We start from the raw sequence: 15,339 nt of genomic DNA, 5'->3' as shown, positions 1-15,339 counted from the left end.
CCCCAACATCTTCCTTTGTCTTTAGCTGAAGATAGTATTTAAGGTAACAGCCTCCGCCATTTTGGTGAGTTGCTCGGTTTTCCTGCGGGTCTCCCATGCATACATGTTATAAAGCTTTGTTTGATTTTCTCCCGTTATTCTGTCTCATGTCAATTTAATTCATAGCCCAGCCGGAAGGACCCAGAGGGTAGAGGATTTGTCTTCCTCCCCCACAATTTGGCGACTTGGACAGGATAAAACTTCACTGGCTGGATGCTGCTTGCTCCTGGATACTGCAGCCAAAAGATCCTGGACCCCTGACAAGAGCCGGCATGTGGTAAGAGTTCTTACTGTCAGTCTCCTGGATCTCTGCCTGCAGGGTCCAATGGAAGTGAGAGTCATGAGTTTTTTTCCTTTTCTAAATTTAGATTAGCAGGAGAAAATATTGTGAAGCTAGCTTCTTGGACTCAGTGACTCTAGAAAATTTGGTCGAGTACTCATTGGTTTGTTGATCCTTTTCCTGCCAGAGACAGTCACTGTTTTTCCTTGTCTCTGTCATTTTTTGTCATTTGTCGTAAGACACAGGCATCTCTATAAGCCTGTTGTCTGGGTTTCTTCTGTCTTGTTCTGTCTTCAGAGCTTGGCTTCGTGACCTTTCTGGTCTCCACCATCCAGAGGATGCATGTACTGGCATGCATCTTGGCAGCCAGTCGAGTATACTGGGGTGTCTGGACACATTCTCTTTGTCCGGCTGTGTCAGCTCTCAGGGGAGTTTGTCATAAGGGGTCCCAATTGCTTTCATAAGGGGCCTTTGTCATCTCAACCTTCATTGCTTATTGTGCAAAAAAGGCCCTTGCTTTCTTAGACTATTTTTGGGAGTGAACTTTCTGGATCTCTTTTGGGGACTCCTCTTGTGTCTGTGGTTAAGCTTATTGGTATGAGTTACTGTTAAGATCCTACTCATCAATGTGGCCAGATGATGGATCATTCAAATTGGAAAAGCTTCTAAATTGGGGAAAAAAATTGTAAGAGCTCTCATCATAATTATTTTATTGGTACCTATGAAAAGGCCAAATTAAGAAAAGGAAATTTAAAAAAATGACTAGTCTTAAGACCCTGACTCAGATTACAATTAAATTGAGAAAATGTAAAAGTGTAAGTGCTGATAAGATTATAAAGGTTGGAATGTTTGAACTAGTTTTATATAAAGAGGTTATATCAACTTTGCCTGAGTATGTTTTAAAATGTCTGACTGACAATGCTTCTCCTATCCAAAATTATAAGACCAAGACCTATTGATAAAATCCTAATGAAAACTATGATTAGAGGTATAAGAGTTGATGGAATTCAGATGAAATTTTGTAGGAAAATTGATATATTTATGGGCTTTTATGTGAGGTGACTCCATCTCTTTTTGACTGATTGTACTGTGGGGATAGATACTGTGTCTCACTCGGGAACATTTTCCCTGCTTGATTGTAAGACAGCACATAAATCTGCCCTTCAGATAATGGTAATTAAACATTCCAAATGGAAATCAGTAGGGTTGCCTGAGCCTACACTGTATGAGATAAAAGCTAAAGGCCAATATCAGCTACTAATAAAAAGATAATAAAAGCTCCCCCCCGACCAAGGTAAATTGGTCTAGGGTTAAACTGTATGCTTAGAAAAAAAGGGGGGAGGCCTTTGTTAAATGCTTTGTGCAGACTTTTAAATATGTGATACATTGTTCTGAAAGTTTTAGAACATGTAAATCTTTTTTTTTTTCCTGAGGAAGATTCACCCTGAGCTAACATCCGTTGCCAATCTTCCTCTTTTTTCTTTTTTAGCTTGAGGAAGATTAGCCTTGAGCTAACATCTGTGCCAATCTTCCTCTACTTTCTATATGTGGGTCACCACCACCGTATGGCTGACAAGCGATGTAGGTCCACGCCCAGGATCCAAACCCAAGAATCCAGGCTGCTGAAGTGGAGCTTGTTGAACTTAACCACTATGCCAGGGGGCTGGCCCCAGAACATACAAATCTTTTGACTTACCTCTTGCGTTAGAAATTTCCCTGATATAAAGAAGCAATTGGAAGGGTGTAGCTGGAGAGGTGGGTCAGCTCTTGTCATTTAGACTGTAATCCAGATCTTTGGGGAACTGGAAGCAACCATCTTTGTCTTGCAAATCTGTGCAAGGCTGGAGGTATGACTCTAGAAAGCAGTTCAAAGTTCACCTGTCTTTTGCCAATCCCAAAACCTCCCCTGTTCCTCTCAAAATTCTCCTAGACATTGATTGAAACAAAAGATTGAGACATTAGAAACTGACAAGGCAAATATGCCCAGAAACTCCATCTTGAAGAAAACTGGACTGCTTTCTCTGTGTGTTTGTGATGTAGGTTTTCTGCTCCCATCTTCTCTAGGACCTGAGAGCCATTCTTTGAACTGCAAATGTTTCTCATAAACTAGTAAGTTTTGTATTACACCTGATTCATAAAATTTAATGGAAGCTATAAGGTCTCTGTCTGTGTCTACCTGTATGCTTATGTGTGTCAATATGTATGTTATATATGTGTGATATTTTACCTCCGGATGGTATGGCCAAAATTAAGAGCTCTGTTTAATTGACTTACAGTAAGCTCTTGCATGTATTTCAAGTTAACGTGATATGAAATAATCTTTAGTGAATGAAAGCTTGTTTAAGTTTGTTGGATTGATTAAAATACGCATGTCCTCAGAGTTGTCAGCATTGGATCTGATGCAGACATGCAGCCTTGGTTTACTAGTTAAATAAGTTCATGTCATCCCTGTTACAAATTTGTCAGCATAATAACTTAAAATGATAGCTAATTTTGTCTAAAGTCTCATGAAGTTTTCTTGGGTAACCTAAACACAGTTGTGGGGAACAAACGATTTAGATGTAAATGAGATAAGAATTTAAACTTTTAACAATAATTATATTTTATAACATGTATTTAATAACTTCCAAAATTTCTTTAGTAACTTGAAACTTTGAAATTTTGTTCAAGGGATGGAAAATTCATTGAATATCTACATTATTTATAAATAAATAAGATAAAATACTAGACATTAATTACTAAATATAAGTTTACCTACTTTTGTCTTATTACAGAGAAACTAAAAGGTGTTTGGGTCTATTGGTGAACATGTCTTGTATTTTATTAAAAGATTGTACTATAAAGTAACATGTTTCTAGAAATTATAAAAAGTATTTATAAATTTGTCAAGCCACAAAATGCTAATGTAAAAAACAGGTTTTAATTGCTTACTTAGTTTTTACTTAGAAGTTGCGGTTTCTAAGGGTTAAAAATTCTAATATGTGATGTCCAATATGTCTATTAAAAATTGAGGAAAACATATTTGTATTCAAGGAAAGTAAGATGTATGTTTTCAGTAAAGAAGGTATAAAGAATGAAAATATTTTTGCTTGTTTTGTTAAGAAAGATAACTTTGTCGCAAATTACTAGAAGGGAAGAATGAAGGCATTGGATAAATTCTGAACGTAAAAAAAAAGAAAGTTATAGGTTGTGAAAGAGGAATTCTGAAAAAAAGTTTTGCACATGGTCAAGTAGGCTAAGATTAAACTGAATTTAAGTAAATGAGTTAACTTCATTAAAATATGAAAAGTAAGCTGATGCAAAATTAGAATTTGTTTTTTTCCCTCTCTCTTATAAGGATAGTTTTCCTGGACTTTTAGTCTGCTCTTGGTAAAGAGATTATGAAAGATTTTTTTTCTTTGAGTAGTCTACCAGAAAGGTAGGGATTTTGTGTTTTATCAAAATAAATTTTCTGTATTGTTTTTATCAGGTCTTTAATCACATGTGCTAAGGTTTTTCTTATAACTATTTAATTTTCTACATTTGCCTGAAAATATTTAATTATCACCATGGTTAAATGGATAACTAAACATTGTTTCATAGGGACCTATGATATTGTGTGGGTAAATGCTATTGATCTAAGTGTTTTAAAAATTATATAACATTCCTAGAATTCTGATCTGTCCTGGTCATCAGTCATAATTCTAGTTATTATCTTAAAGTGTTGTATGTCACAGAAATAACCAAGTTTCTTTGCCAATTGTCATTTTTAAGTCTTTCGTCATTTACAGACAGTTTTGTTTTACTCTACTTTTACAAATGTTTTCATATTTAGAGAGAGATTCATGGAAAGGACTCTGACACCTATTCTAAAATACAAGTTTCTGACAAACTCTCAGATTATAAAACTGAATGGGGTGAGAAATTACAGAACTCTAACAGAGAAACTGATGACTTCATGAAACTGGTAACAAAGATCAAGAGTTGATTATATGAGACTGAATGAACTGATGGAGATGATTATGAATTTTATGACTTCATTTGAAATATTCCTGATTTTTTAAATGTTTTGATTTTTTTCGGTTTTAAGGAAACCTTTTTCTCTTTTCCCTTAAGGTAACTATGACTTATAGAAATTTGGTAAATTATACTTTTGTAAACAGAATTGAAACATTTATCTTTTTCTCCCTACCTGATCCCTCCAGAATTTGGAAACTCTTAGTGAGTGAGTATTGTTATTTTTACAGCAATATAGTTATTGCATAAGTTCAATAAGAATCTGTTCTTCTTATAACAGGGCACGATTGGAAACATATAGTACCAAAGCTTTGACTGGAATGTCATATTTGAGAGAAACAAATATAGACTCAGATATGACCAGATAGCTTTTGAGAAACAAAGATTGGACTTTATGAAATAAAGCCAGTTGGAAATGTTGGCCTGGTACCATACTGGATGAGTAAAGAAGGTCACTTATCTGGCAGGTTGAAGGAACCTCAATATTTTGGGGAACCTCAAAAGAAGAGAGGAATTCACCCAAATCTGTAGGTATTACAAGCAAGTCCGATGACAAAGTCCTTGGCTTGGTTTTCCTGGCTTCAAGAGGCATTTAAAGTTCAATCTGAGATTCCTTATAAAAAGTTCCAGCAAAGCAGTTTTAAAAGAGCTTATATGATCAATTGCTATTCTTGCTGTACTTATGTAAATAATTGGGCCAAATTTATTGAAACTAGACTTTACAAATGAATTAGTCTTAATTTGGCTCTCTTTGGTAAAAATGAGGGTGAATTTAGAGAGAAAAATTATGTTTCTGTAAAAATTATAATACACATTTGTGGATATTAGATTCTAGTTCTGTTAATTGTCTTTGAGGCTTTTGTTTTCTACCTGTAAACTGGAGAGGATCCTGAATTTTTCTAGTCTCCTGAAATATCTGGCTAAAAATCTCGAAACTAACATTTTCAATTTTTTCCATCAATTTTATTTCAAATCAGTGAGAACTGAAACCACCCTTGTTCCCAAAGACTTGAAAACTGAAGCTGGATAACTTGGTATAAACTTTGTAAAGATCACCGTGATAACATTCCTATTGCTGTATAAGACACTCAAAAGGCTACCTGAACACCTGATGACATCATCAGAGACATTTCAAGCTGCAAAAGATGCTTCAACACTGACATCTAGAAATCTTCTTCGTTGGCTGTCCCCTGGGCTCAGAAACTGGTTTATAATTTGCTCCAATCATTAACCTTGTTTTTCTTTTTGTTTCTATAGAAATGCTTCTTATTAAATACTGATTGCTTGCTTCCACAGCATGAGCCTAACTTTGGGAGCCCACATGCATCACCACTTTCTAAAATGAATTTAACTGGATTGATCTATTTTCAGGACTAAAAACTTGTTCAGTGAAACAAGTGAAACAGTGAAACAGATGAAACAATCTACCAACTCAGCTTCTGGACTATGAAACTTCTTATATGTTCAAAGGACTCTGAAACTTCTTAAAGTTTCAAAGACAGGACTGTGGGGGATCAGAACTGGCCATCCCAAAATGTGTCTTTTTGGAATAGGGATTATTTTGGATGGTTACTTCTAAAAACTGCAGACATAGGAAAAGCTCTGTAAACCAAGTAAAAGTAGAAGTTATCCTTTGTAAGGGAAATCTCCATTGTAAAGTTATCTCCCTCTCTGTACTAGGAAGAAGGGGGGATGACTTTATCTCTAGAAACTCTTATGAATGTGGAAGGTGAGGACTTAAATCTGCATAATAACCTTACTCTTGTTTAGTGTCCTTTTCTGGTAACCTCCCATAACTGACTCCCCCCACCCCCAACATCCTCATTTGTCTTCAGTTGAAGATAGTATTTTTTTTTTTCCTGAGGAAGACCGGCCCTGAGCTAATATCTATTGCCAATCCTCCTCCTTTTTTTTTTTCTCTCTTTTTCTCCCCAAAGCCCCAGTAGATAGTTGTATGTCATGGTTGCACATCTTCTAGTTGCTTTATGTGGGACGCCGCCTCAGCATGGCCGGACAAGTGGTGTGTCGGTGCGCGCCCAGAATCCGAACCCGGGCCGCCAGTAGCAGAGCGGGAGCACTTAACCGCTAAGCCATGGGGCTGGCCCCTGAAGATAGTATTTAAGGTAAGGGCCTCCACCAATTTGGCTGAATGTCTCCCATGCATACATGTTATAAAGCTTTGTTTGATTTTCTCCTGTTATTGTCTCATGTCACTTTAATTCCTAGCCCTGCCAGAAGGACCCAGAGGCTAGAGGATTTGAGTCCCTCCCCTACATAAGCAAACTGGTTTAAAATTTTGGCATAGGGACCAGCACGGTGGTGTAGTGATTAAGTTTGCGTGCTCTGCTTCAGCGGCCCAGGGTTCGCAGGTTCAGATCCCAGGCATGGACCTACGCACCGCTTATCAAGCCATGCTGTGGTGATGTCTCATATAAAGTAGAGGAAGATGGGCACAGATGTCAGCCCAGGGCCAATCTTCCTCAGCAAAAAAGAGGAGGATTGGCAACAGATGTTAGCTCAGGGCTAATTTTCCTCAAAAAAAAAAATTTGGCATCATTCTTAAAATACATACAGATTTGTTTCCTTTTTAAAAATAGTTACTAAATATTCAATCATTGAGAAATACCCTGATTTATTTAACTCTTCCCATATTCTGAGACATTATACTTTTTACTATGATAAATAATATGTTATAAATATCCTTGTACATAGTCATCATCTGTATTTTTTATTCCTTCCTTAGGGTGTCTGGAAGTGAAATTACTTGGCCAAAGAATATGAACAGATTGTTTTCCAGAAGGGTAATACCCTTTTATGCTCCCCCAGCCATGTCTGTCTCACTTAATGTTTAATTTTTTTGCAGTTGTCAGATGAAAATGGTATGTTGTTCTAAATTTACATAACTTTGATTATTGGCAAAGGTATATACCTTTTGAATATTTATAGAACTTTGCTTTTTTTTTTTAACTTTCCATTATCTGCTCATCTACTAGAGTGGACATTTGTATTGTTTTTTCTACTTAGCAACTATTCACCTTACTTGTGAAAACAGCCAGGAGCTATCTGTCCTTCTATCACCCTTTCTTCCTCTTGGATACATTGTAGCTTCTCAAGAGAAGAATCTGTCTGAAACTGGAACCAACCAAGAGAAATATGAATTGGGGGATGGCTGGCAAGAGAGAAACCAGGTGATGGATGGTCTTTGTGCCTTTTCCCTGGATGTTTTCAGGTAAGCAAATCACTGGCCTCAGAGACGGTCCTCACTGGTACATTCTTTTGCCCATTTTTTAATCACAGTGTTATTATTTGTTTCAACACCAAAATATTAAAAGTATAGGTGATTTTTAAAAACTTTTTATTTTGGAATTATTTTAAACTCACAGAAAGTTGCAAAAGTTCTTTGGGGAGTTTGGAGAGAGCTTCCCCCAATAATAACACCTTCCTTAACCATTGTACATTATTAAAACCAAGAAATTGACATCGGTACACTACTCTGAACTAAACCACAGAGCTTATTCAGATTTTATCAGTTTTTATATGCATCTGAGTACTTTTAAAAATATACATTTCTTTGTATACAATTTGTGCAACGTGCACAGATCATTTTTCTAACTAGAAAATAAACATTATACGTATTTCAAAATATATCAAGCGCTAGGTTTTTAGGCAGTGTCAATGGACTCAAGGCATTTCTTTCACTTTTACTGTAGAAAATGTTGCAGACAGCATATGCCGCAGGCATTTTAGCTGTGGGCTGTGTATTTAGGTTAGTTATTACGTCTTTCTCATTATGTGAGGCAGGTTAAAATGCAACTTTTCCCAATGTTCTTGTGTACCACAAAGGAATTTGTTTCCACCACTCAACCATCACCAGTGGTTGGAATCGGTTAGCTTAATGGGTTTCTGAAAGCCATTTCCCTGCAGCTGTGTTTACCTTTCACTCCAAACACTCACTGGTACTTCCTAAGCAAAAATATGATAAAGAATACTTTTCTCTTCTGCATTTAAGTATAAAAAAGCCCTTTTTTAAATGTTTCATTTTGTTTTTTCTGATCTTAGCCTATAGGAGATAAAGAATAATAACAACAAACGAAACAAAACTAAGAAAGAAAAATTACAGAAAAACACGTACACCAAAAGCAACCCCTAAAATCCAGAATTTTGACGTTGCTCATTAAATGAAAAAAATAGGTTTTATTTGGGAGTGACACATAAGGGAACGAATATTTATTGAGAACTGCTACGTGCTAGATGCTATACTGGGTGTTCTGAGTGGCCCCATATAATCTTGGCAGTGTAGTCAACAGTGTACTGATGCTATTGACCTTGAGACAATTGTCTAATCGTATTTAATGAAGAAGGGTGCCAATAATGAGGCAACAGAATCACTGTAAAGCCAGAGGCAGAAGAAAACATCAGACAATTTCTGGCTAATTAAGTGATACCATACCTGTCAGATCGTCTCATTTTAATACTCTTAATTTTACTCTATAAATAGTTAATGATTTTAGAAAGAATTGAAAATATATAGAAATGTGCAAAGTAGAAAGCAAAAGTTCTCAGTGTCCCCATCTCCCAATTCTTCTCCTTAGAGGTAATCACTGTTAACAATTTAAAGTGCCTCCTTTCTGTCTCCACATTTTTTTTTAAATTATTTTAAGAAGGTCAGGGCCGGCCCCGTGGCATAGCAGTTAAGTGCATGTGCTCCGCTGCTGGCGGCCCAGGGTTTGGATCCCAGGCACGCACCAATGCACCACTTGTCAGGTCATGCTGTGGCGGCGTCCCATATAAAGTGGAGGAAGATAGGCACAGATGTTAGCCCAGGGCCAGTCTTTCTCAGCAAAAAGAGGAGGATTGGCATGGATGTTAGCTCAGGGCTGATCTTCCTCACAAAATTAATTAATTAATTAATTAATTAAGAAGGTGATATTGGGTTATAACATTGTGTAAATTTCAGGGGTACATTATTATCTTTCAGCTTCCATATAGATTGCATCATCTTTACCACCAAAAGTCTAGTTTCCATTTGTCACCATACATATGTGCCCCTTTACCCCCTTTGCCCTCCCCCCACCCCCTTCCCCTTTGGTAACCACTAATCTGTTCTGCTTATCTATGTGTTTGTTTTGTCTCCACATCTTAAATAAAAGACAGAGTTGAGAGTTTGTTAGTATACAATAAGATTCTAATAAATCCTATTCCTTTTCAGATGTAAACTGTTTATTATTCATAACAATTGTTATACTTTTAGCAAATTATACTTTCTAGTTTTAAATATTGAAAATCTGAACTAGCTAGTTAGAAATAGTTTACCATAATCAATTTTTTTCTCTTACTATTTGGAATTTAATAAAAATTATTAAAATTCGCTGAGTGATTAGGGTGTGTGCCAGGTACTTTACCTATAATAACATGTATTAACATATTTAATTCTCAGGAGAACACTTTAATCCAGGTGCTATTTCTCTCCCTATTTCAAAGTTGGGGAATTTGACGCACAGAGAGGTGAAATCAGTTGAATAAGGCCACAAAGCTACTAAGTGGTGATGCTAAGAATCAAGCCCAGGAGGCTTGAAATCATCAATATTAGTCAGCTTGACATAGTCCCACAAATCAGCTTTTTTGTTCTCTCTATGCTTCAGTTTATATAGTTTTATTGTTATGTTTTCCAGTTCACTGAAATTTTCTTCTGTGGGTTCTAATCTTATTTCAAATTCATTCAGTATATTTTACATTTTAGAAAGGATGTTCTCCTCTTTGTAAATTCTATTTGGTTCTTTTTATAGTTTCAATTCCTCTCTTGTTTATATTCATGTTTTCCTTTACATCTTTGAGTGTGTGTGTGTGTGTGTGTGTGTGTGTGTATAAAGTTCAACCATCTTCATCACTTCTGTCTTCTGTTTGTGTTGACTGCTTTTTTCCCCCTGGTTATGAGTCACAATTCCCTGCTTCTTCCCGTATCTAGCAATTTTCTTTTTTGGGTGTGGACATTGTAATTGTGAATGTTACCACGTTAAAGTGTCTAGATTTCGCTGCATCCCATAAAGAATGCTGAAGTTTGTTGGGAAGGGATTTAAGTTACCTGTGCATCAGCTTGATCCTATTGAAGCTTGTTTTTAATCTCTGTTAGAGCAATTCTAGAGAAATTTTACTCTATGGTAATTTTACCCTAGGTCTTCAACAGGATCTCTCCACAACGGCTGATCAGAATTTGAATATCATCAAATTTCACTTGGATTCTGGGAGTCATTCAGTTTACATTTCCTTGGCAGTGTTTCTTTGCTGTCCTCCTGTCTTATGTGTACCCCACATGTTCTGGCTGCCTCAACTGTCCCGAATGGCAGTCTCTGTCTCTCCAACTCAGTGAGACTTCAGTGTTCTGCTTGGACTCTTGCATACATTGTGGTCCAAAAGAGTGCTTCCAGAAAGAAAGTTAGGGCAATGATACAGCTCATCTTCTTTCCTGTTTTCCAAGGAGCATGGTCTTGTCATGTCTGTTTTCCAATGTCTAAAAACGGTAGTTTCTCCTATTTTGTTTCATTTTCTAGTTGTTTACATTTGCAAGTCCAGTATCATTTACTTTATTGTGGTCTCAGATCCTTTTTTCACAAGCAAGAACTGAGGAACATCCTCAATTTCCTACTATATCAGAATAAAAAGAATGCTTCAGATACAGGCTGACATTCAGGGCATCATATATTTAGAAGCATTTTGGAAGATTTTGAATTTTTCTTTAAACTGTATCACATTCATCATTTTGGAATTACGGTAGGGTGATTTTAAAAAATATTTTAAGTGTCACACTTGAAACTAGTGGTTTTGAAACATCCCATACAAGAAAATTCTGAATCAGTGGGTAAGGGGTGGAGTTCAGGAGTCTGCATTTTTAATAAATATCCATGTGACTCTGATAAAGGTTTCCAAAGCACACATTTTGTGGCAAACTGTTCTAAACCTCTAAAGAGTCTAAAAGCTTACCTTTGACTCCCTAGTCTCACTCCCTTCACTCTACTCCTGAAAGAAGGCACACAGAGCTTGATGCCAAATGTTTTGATCAAAGTGATAAGGATGATGATCACAGGTGACATTCTCAGATTGCCTAGGTTTGAATCCAGACCCTCTCTTTATTAGCTCTGTCAAGGGGAATAGGCAGCGTAATCTTCCTGAATGTTTCTTATCTGTAAAATGGGCATCAGAATGCCATTGGATTGTTATGAAGCTCAAATTACATAAAGTCTGTGCAGGATATGCCCTACAACAGCAACCAAGAGAGAACTAATAATCTCTGGTCTAAAATTCCTGAAATCTTTTCTTGACCTAAACAGGAGGAAGTGTCCCTCTTCCTGTTTCCTTAGCACCTTGTGCCTATATCCATGTGGGTGCAGCACTGGTGCATCTGTGCATGTCAGACGGCTCCCTGGAATGTGCCACACTCTGTATGGTAACTACTCACACCATCGGGGAGAGTGTGTTAATTTCTCTGTGGACTGCAAACTTCTAGAAGCCCATCTTTCATCTCTGTACTCCCAATGCCTAAAACAATTTAAGGCATATTGTAGAAAATAATTTATTTTTACTTTTTTTTTTGTGAGGAAGATCAGCCCTGAGCTAACATCCATGCTAATCCTCATATTTGCTGAGGAAGACCTGCTCTGAGCTAACATCTATTGCCAATCTTCCTCCTTTTTTTTTCCCCAAAGCCCCAGTAGATAGTTGTATGTCATAGTTGCACATCCTTCTAGTTGCTGTATGTGGGACGCGGCCTCAGCATAGCCGGAGAAGCGGTGCGTTGGTGCACGCCCGGGATCCGAACCCGGGCCGCCAGTAGCGGAGCGCACGCACTTAACTGCTAAGCCACGGGGCCGGCCCTATTTTTGCTTTTAAATGGATGAATGAATGAAGATTATATGAACACGTGGAAGCCTCAGACCCTTTTGTTGCCCCTGTTGCTGCTACTTCTTTTCTCTCTTCATCCTCCTCACCCTCGTCCTTGTCCTCATCCTCCTCCTTCATCTTTGTCTTGTCTTTGACTTCTTCTTTGATGTGTTTCAGCAAGCTTCCCCTGTGGCATGCCTGGCCTCTCTTTCTAGGCACAGATTTTGAGCAGGTTAAGCCAATAGATATTTACAGGCCTTTCAAAATCGTCCTCAGCTCAAGTGGATGATTTCCATATCAGGGCAAGCTGAGACTGATGTCTCTACGTTGAATGTTCCACTAGTGTGAGGAGGAAAGGTCATCTTAGGGCATTCTCTTCGAGTTACAACTGGTCCAAGATATAAACCTGTAAAAGGACAGAACAAGAATCTGTATTGTTCATTGTTATATTCCCGCATTCCTGGCACACAGTAACCATTCAATAAATATTTAATAGATAATATGTTTTTGCATCTCTCACTCATTAACGCTTTCTTGAATCCTTCTCCCTTCAGTATCCTACAGGGCTGGCCTTTCCGTTGCGTATTAGTGTAATTTAAAGTGTCTAGAAGGGAAAATTTGCTCTTACTTTGATGTTTCAAAATCTACCATTATTAATTTGTCCCTGCTATAGACTAAATGTTTGTGTCACTCCAATATTCATATGCTGAAACCTAATCCCCAATGTGATGGCATTTGGAGGTAAGGCCTTGGGGAGGTGATTAGCATGAATGTGGAGCCCTTCATGAATGTGATTCATGCCCTTATAAAGGAGACCCCGGAGAGCTCCCTCACCCCTTCCGCCTCGTGAGGACACAGAGGATGGCAGTCATCTGTGAACCAGGAAGTGGGCCCTCACCAGACGCTGGACCTGCAGGCACCACGATCTTGGACTTCCCAGCCTCCAGAACTGTGAGAAATAAATCTGTGTTGTTTATAAGCCACTCAGTCTATGGCATTCTGTTATAGCAACCCAAACTGATGAAGACAATCCTTAGCTGATCCCGCCTGGGTTTGGTTATTAGCTCTTCTTCTCGCCTCTGTCCCCAATATTGGTGCTTCTGAGGATATGGTGTGATATCAGCATCTCATCCCCACTTTGTCCATGCTGTGTGGGCTATTACATCATTCCAATGGCATCAACAATTTCTTACCTGTGATCTCCACCTCCTGCCCAGACCTCTCTCCAAGCCTCAGACCTCTACTTCCAGCTATCTCCTGGATAGATTTGCCTGGAATCCTGATAGGCACCTCAGACTCAGCCTGCCTGTGAGGAAGTGCCTCCAGAACATACTGTTTCTTTTTTTCAGTAGCTGTCAAGGATTGAGCATATTTTAGCCACAAGCAAATTCTTTCTCTTGAATGTATATCTTACAATATAATAAAAATATTTTTATATGCCTAGACTTTGAATACTGCTAATTGTGGTTGCTTGTGCGGAGGGAATTTAGTAACTGGGGATAGGGTAGGAAGAGAATTTACTTTTCAGTGTATATGTTTTGGTAGCTTTAAAAAATTTTACACCATATGCGTGTATATCTATTTAAACAATAATTATGAAAAGTGTAATAAAGGAAATAGGAAACGTTTAGTACAAAAAATCACTTACCAAAAACTGACCTCTTGGGGACTTACCCAGAAGAGCTGCCCCCTTTCCTCTCAGAGTTTGTTTTGCTGAAAGAGAGAAGATGGGATAATTTATTCATGCATACCTGCTCCTTTTAAACAAGACTATTCATAGGCAGTGACATTGTTTCAAGTACTCCTGAAAACAAGTTCAAACATGTCTGAACTTCAAACTACCTGAATTTAATTAAACACTGAGTGGTTGTATCATATGTATATGTGCACTTATTCATTCATTCAAAAACATTTCCAAGCTCCAGGCACTGTGTTAAGACCTAAGGACACAAAGTTAAATAACTCACAGTTCATGCTCTCAAATTGCTTAGTGTCTGGAGATCATATGTAATGATGCTCTCATGAGCGGGGAATATTTTGGGTCTCTGGCCTCATCTGGGAGCATAGAGGGTTTAGGCTGTCAGGCAAGCCGTCCTGACAAATGGAAGTCTGTACTCACTCCTAAGATCAAGCCGAATAAACCTCAACTCAACCTGAGGAGAGGAGAGGAGGAGGAGGGAGGGGAGGCAGAGGGGCTAACAGAAGCAAAGAGCTAGGAGCCATGAGCAATTTTGAGTTGTCAGAGCAGTAAGTGTGAGGTAGCTAATGATGACTTTTGACCCATCATCTTCCTTAACTTAATTCAGGAACTCAGGCTGTATGTGTGTGTGTGTGTGTGCGCGCGCACACATGTGTGTGTAAACCAGGCAATGTCCTTTGTTCCTAACATTCCGTATTTCCTGAAAAGTTTTAAATTACCCTTTTACACTGCCTAAAATCATATTCATTGATGTAAGGCTTTCTAAACTTTCAGTAGACCTATAAAACCTCTGCATTTTAATATAAAATTGTGTATATGTACACATGTGTATTTTTCCAAGAGAGTCCAGATATCTCATCAGCTGTTTCCAAAAGTCTTTCTTTCTCTCTCTTTCTCTCTCTCTCTCTCTCTCTCTCACACACACACACACACACCATACTCAAGATGTGGGTACTTCATTGGTTAGTTATGTTTACTCTGCATATATTTATGCTTCTATCTATTACAAGTATACCAGATGATTTATACATTTTAAAATTAGATGTGAATCTATGGTGTTAGGAGTCAGGATAGTGGTTATAGGGGGTTGTGACTAGAAGGGGTCACGATGGGGTGCCTGGTTCTGATCATGTTCAGTCTCTAGATCTAGGTTTTGGCTACACAGGAGTGTTTACTTTGTGAGGATTTATCATCTATATGCCTGTGATTTGTACACGTTATGTGTATTACATTGCAGTAACAAGTTTGCACAAAAAGATAGCGAAAAAAGAAAAAGGAAGATGTGAATATTGTGCATTTTTGATTTGAAGTGCCTTGCAAACATAAATTTCTCTCTTTGGAAGAAGCCTCAATTCTGAGAGGAATGTGAATTCTAAAGATATTTAATACGAGAAATGGAATTGGCTGATGATTCTTTAGATACATAAAAGGTTCAGGAGCTAAAGCATTA

At 37.7% G+C, this 15,339-nt stretch overlaps 1 long non-coding RNA gene across 8 annotated transcripts in view; it reads left to right on the top strand.

The window, feature by feature from the left end:
- The window catches only part of LOC147914780 (uncharacterized), a 49,025-nt gene continuing 33,686 nt past the window's right edge, over nt 1-15,339 (top strand). For 3 of the 8 annotated variants that reach the window (XR_015554981.1, XR_015554982.1, XR_015554979.1), the window contains exons 1-4: nt 99-316; nt 1,809-2,428; nt 7,059-7,544; nt 13,002-13,141. This is a non-coding gene — a long non-coding RNA (uncharacterized LOC147914780). Of the gene's footprint in view, nt 65-98; nt 317-1,808; nt 2,429-6,252; nt 6,439-7,058; nt 7,545-13,001; nt 13,814-15,339 lie in introns of those variants that run through there. The other 5 variants (XR_015554978.1, XR_015554983.1, XR_015554977.1 and 2 more) reach the window with 5 other exon arrangements.

The sequence above is a fragment of the Ceratotherium simum genome, chromosome 17 (genome assembly GCF_057802395.1).
Source record: "Ceratotherium simum simum isolate JZ-2026a chromosome 17, ASM5780239v1, whole genome shotgun sequence".
NCBI lineage: Eukaryota > Metazoa > Chordata > Mammalia > Perissodactyla > Rhinocerotidae > Ceratotherium > Ceratotherium simum.
This window is presented reverse-complemented; position numbering and strand designations above follow the sequence as displayed.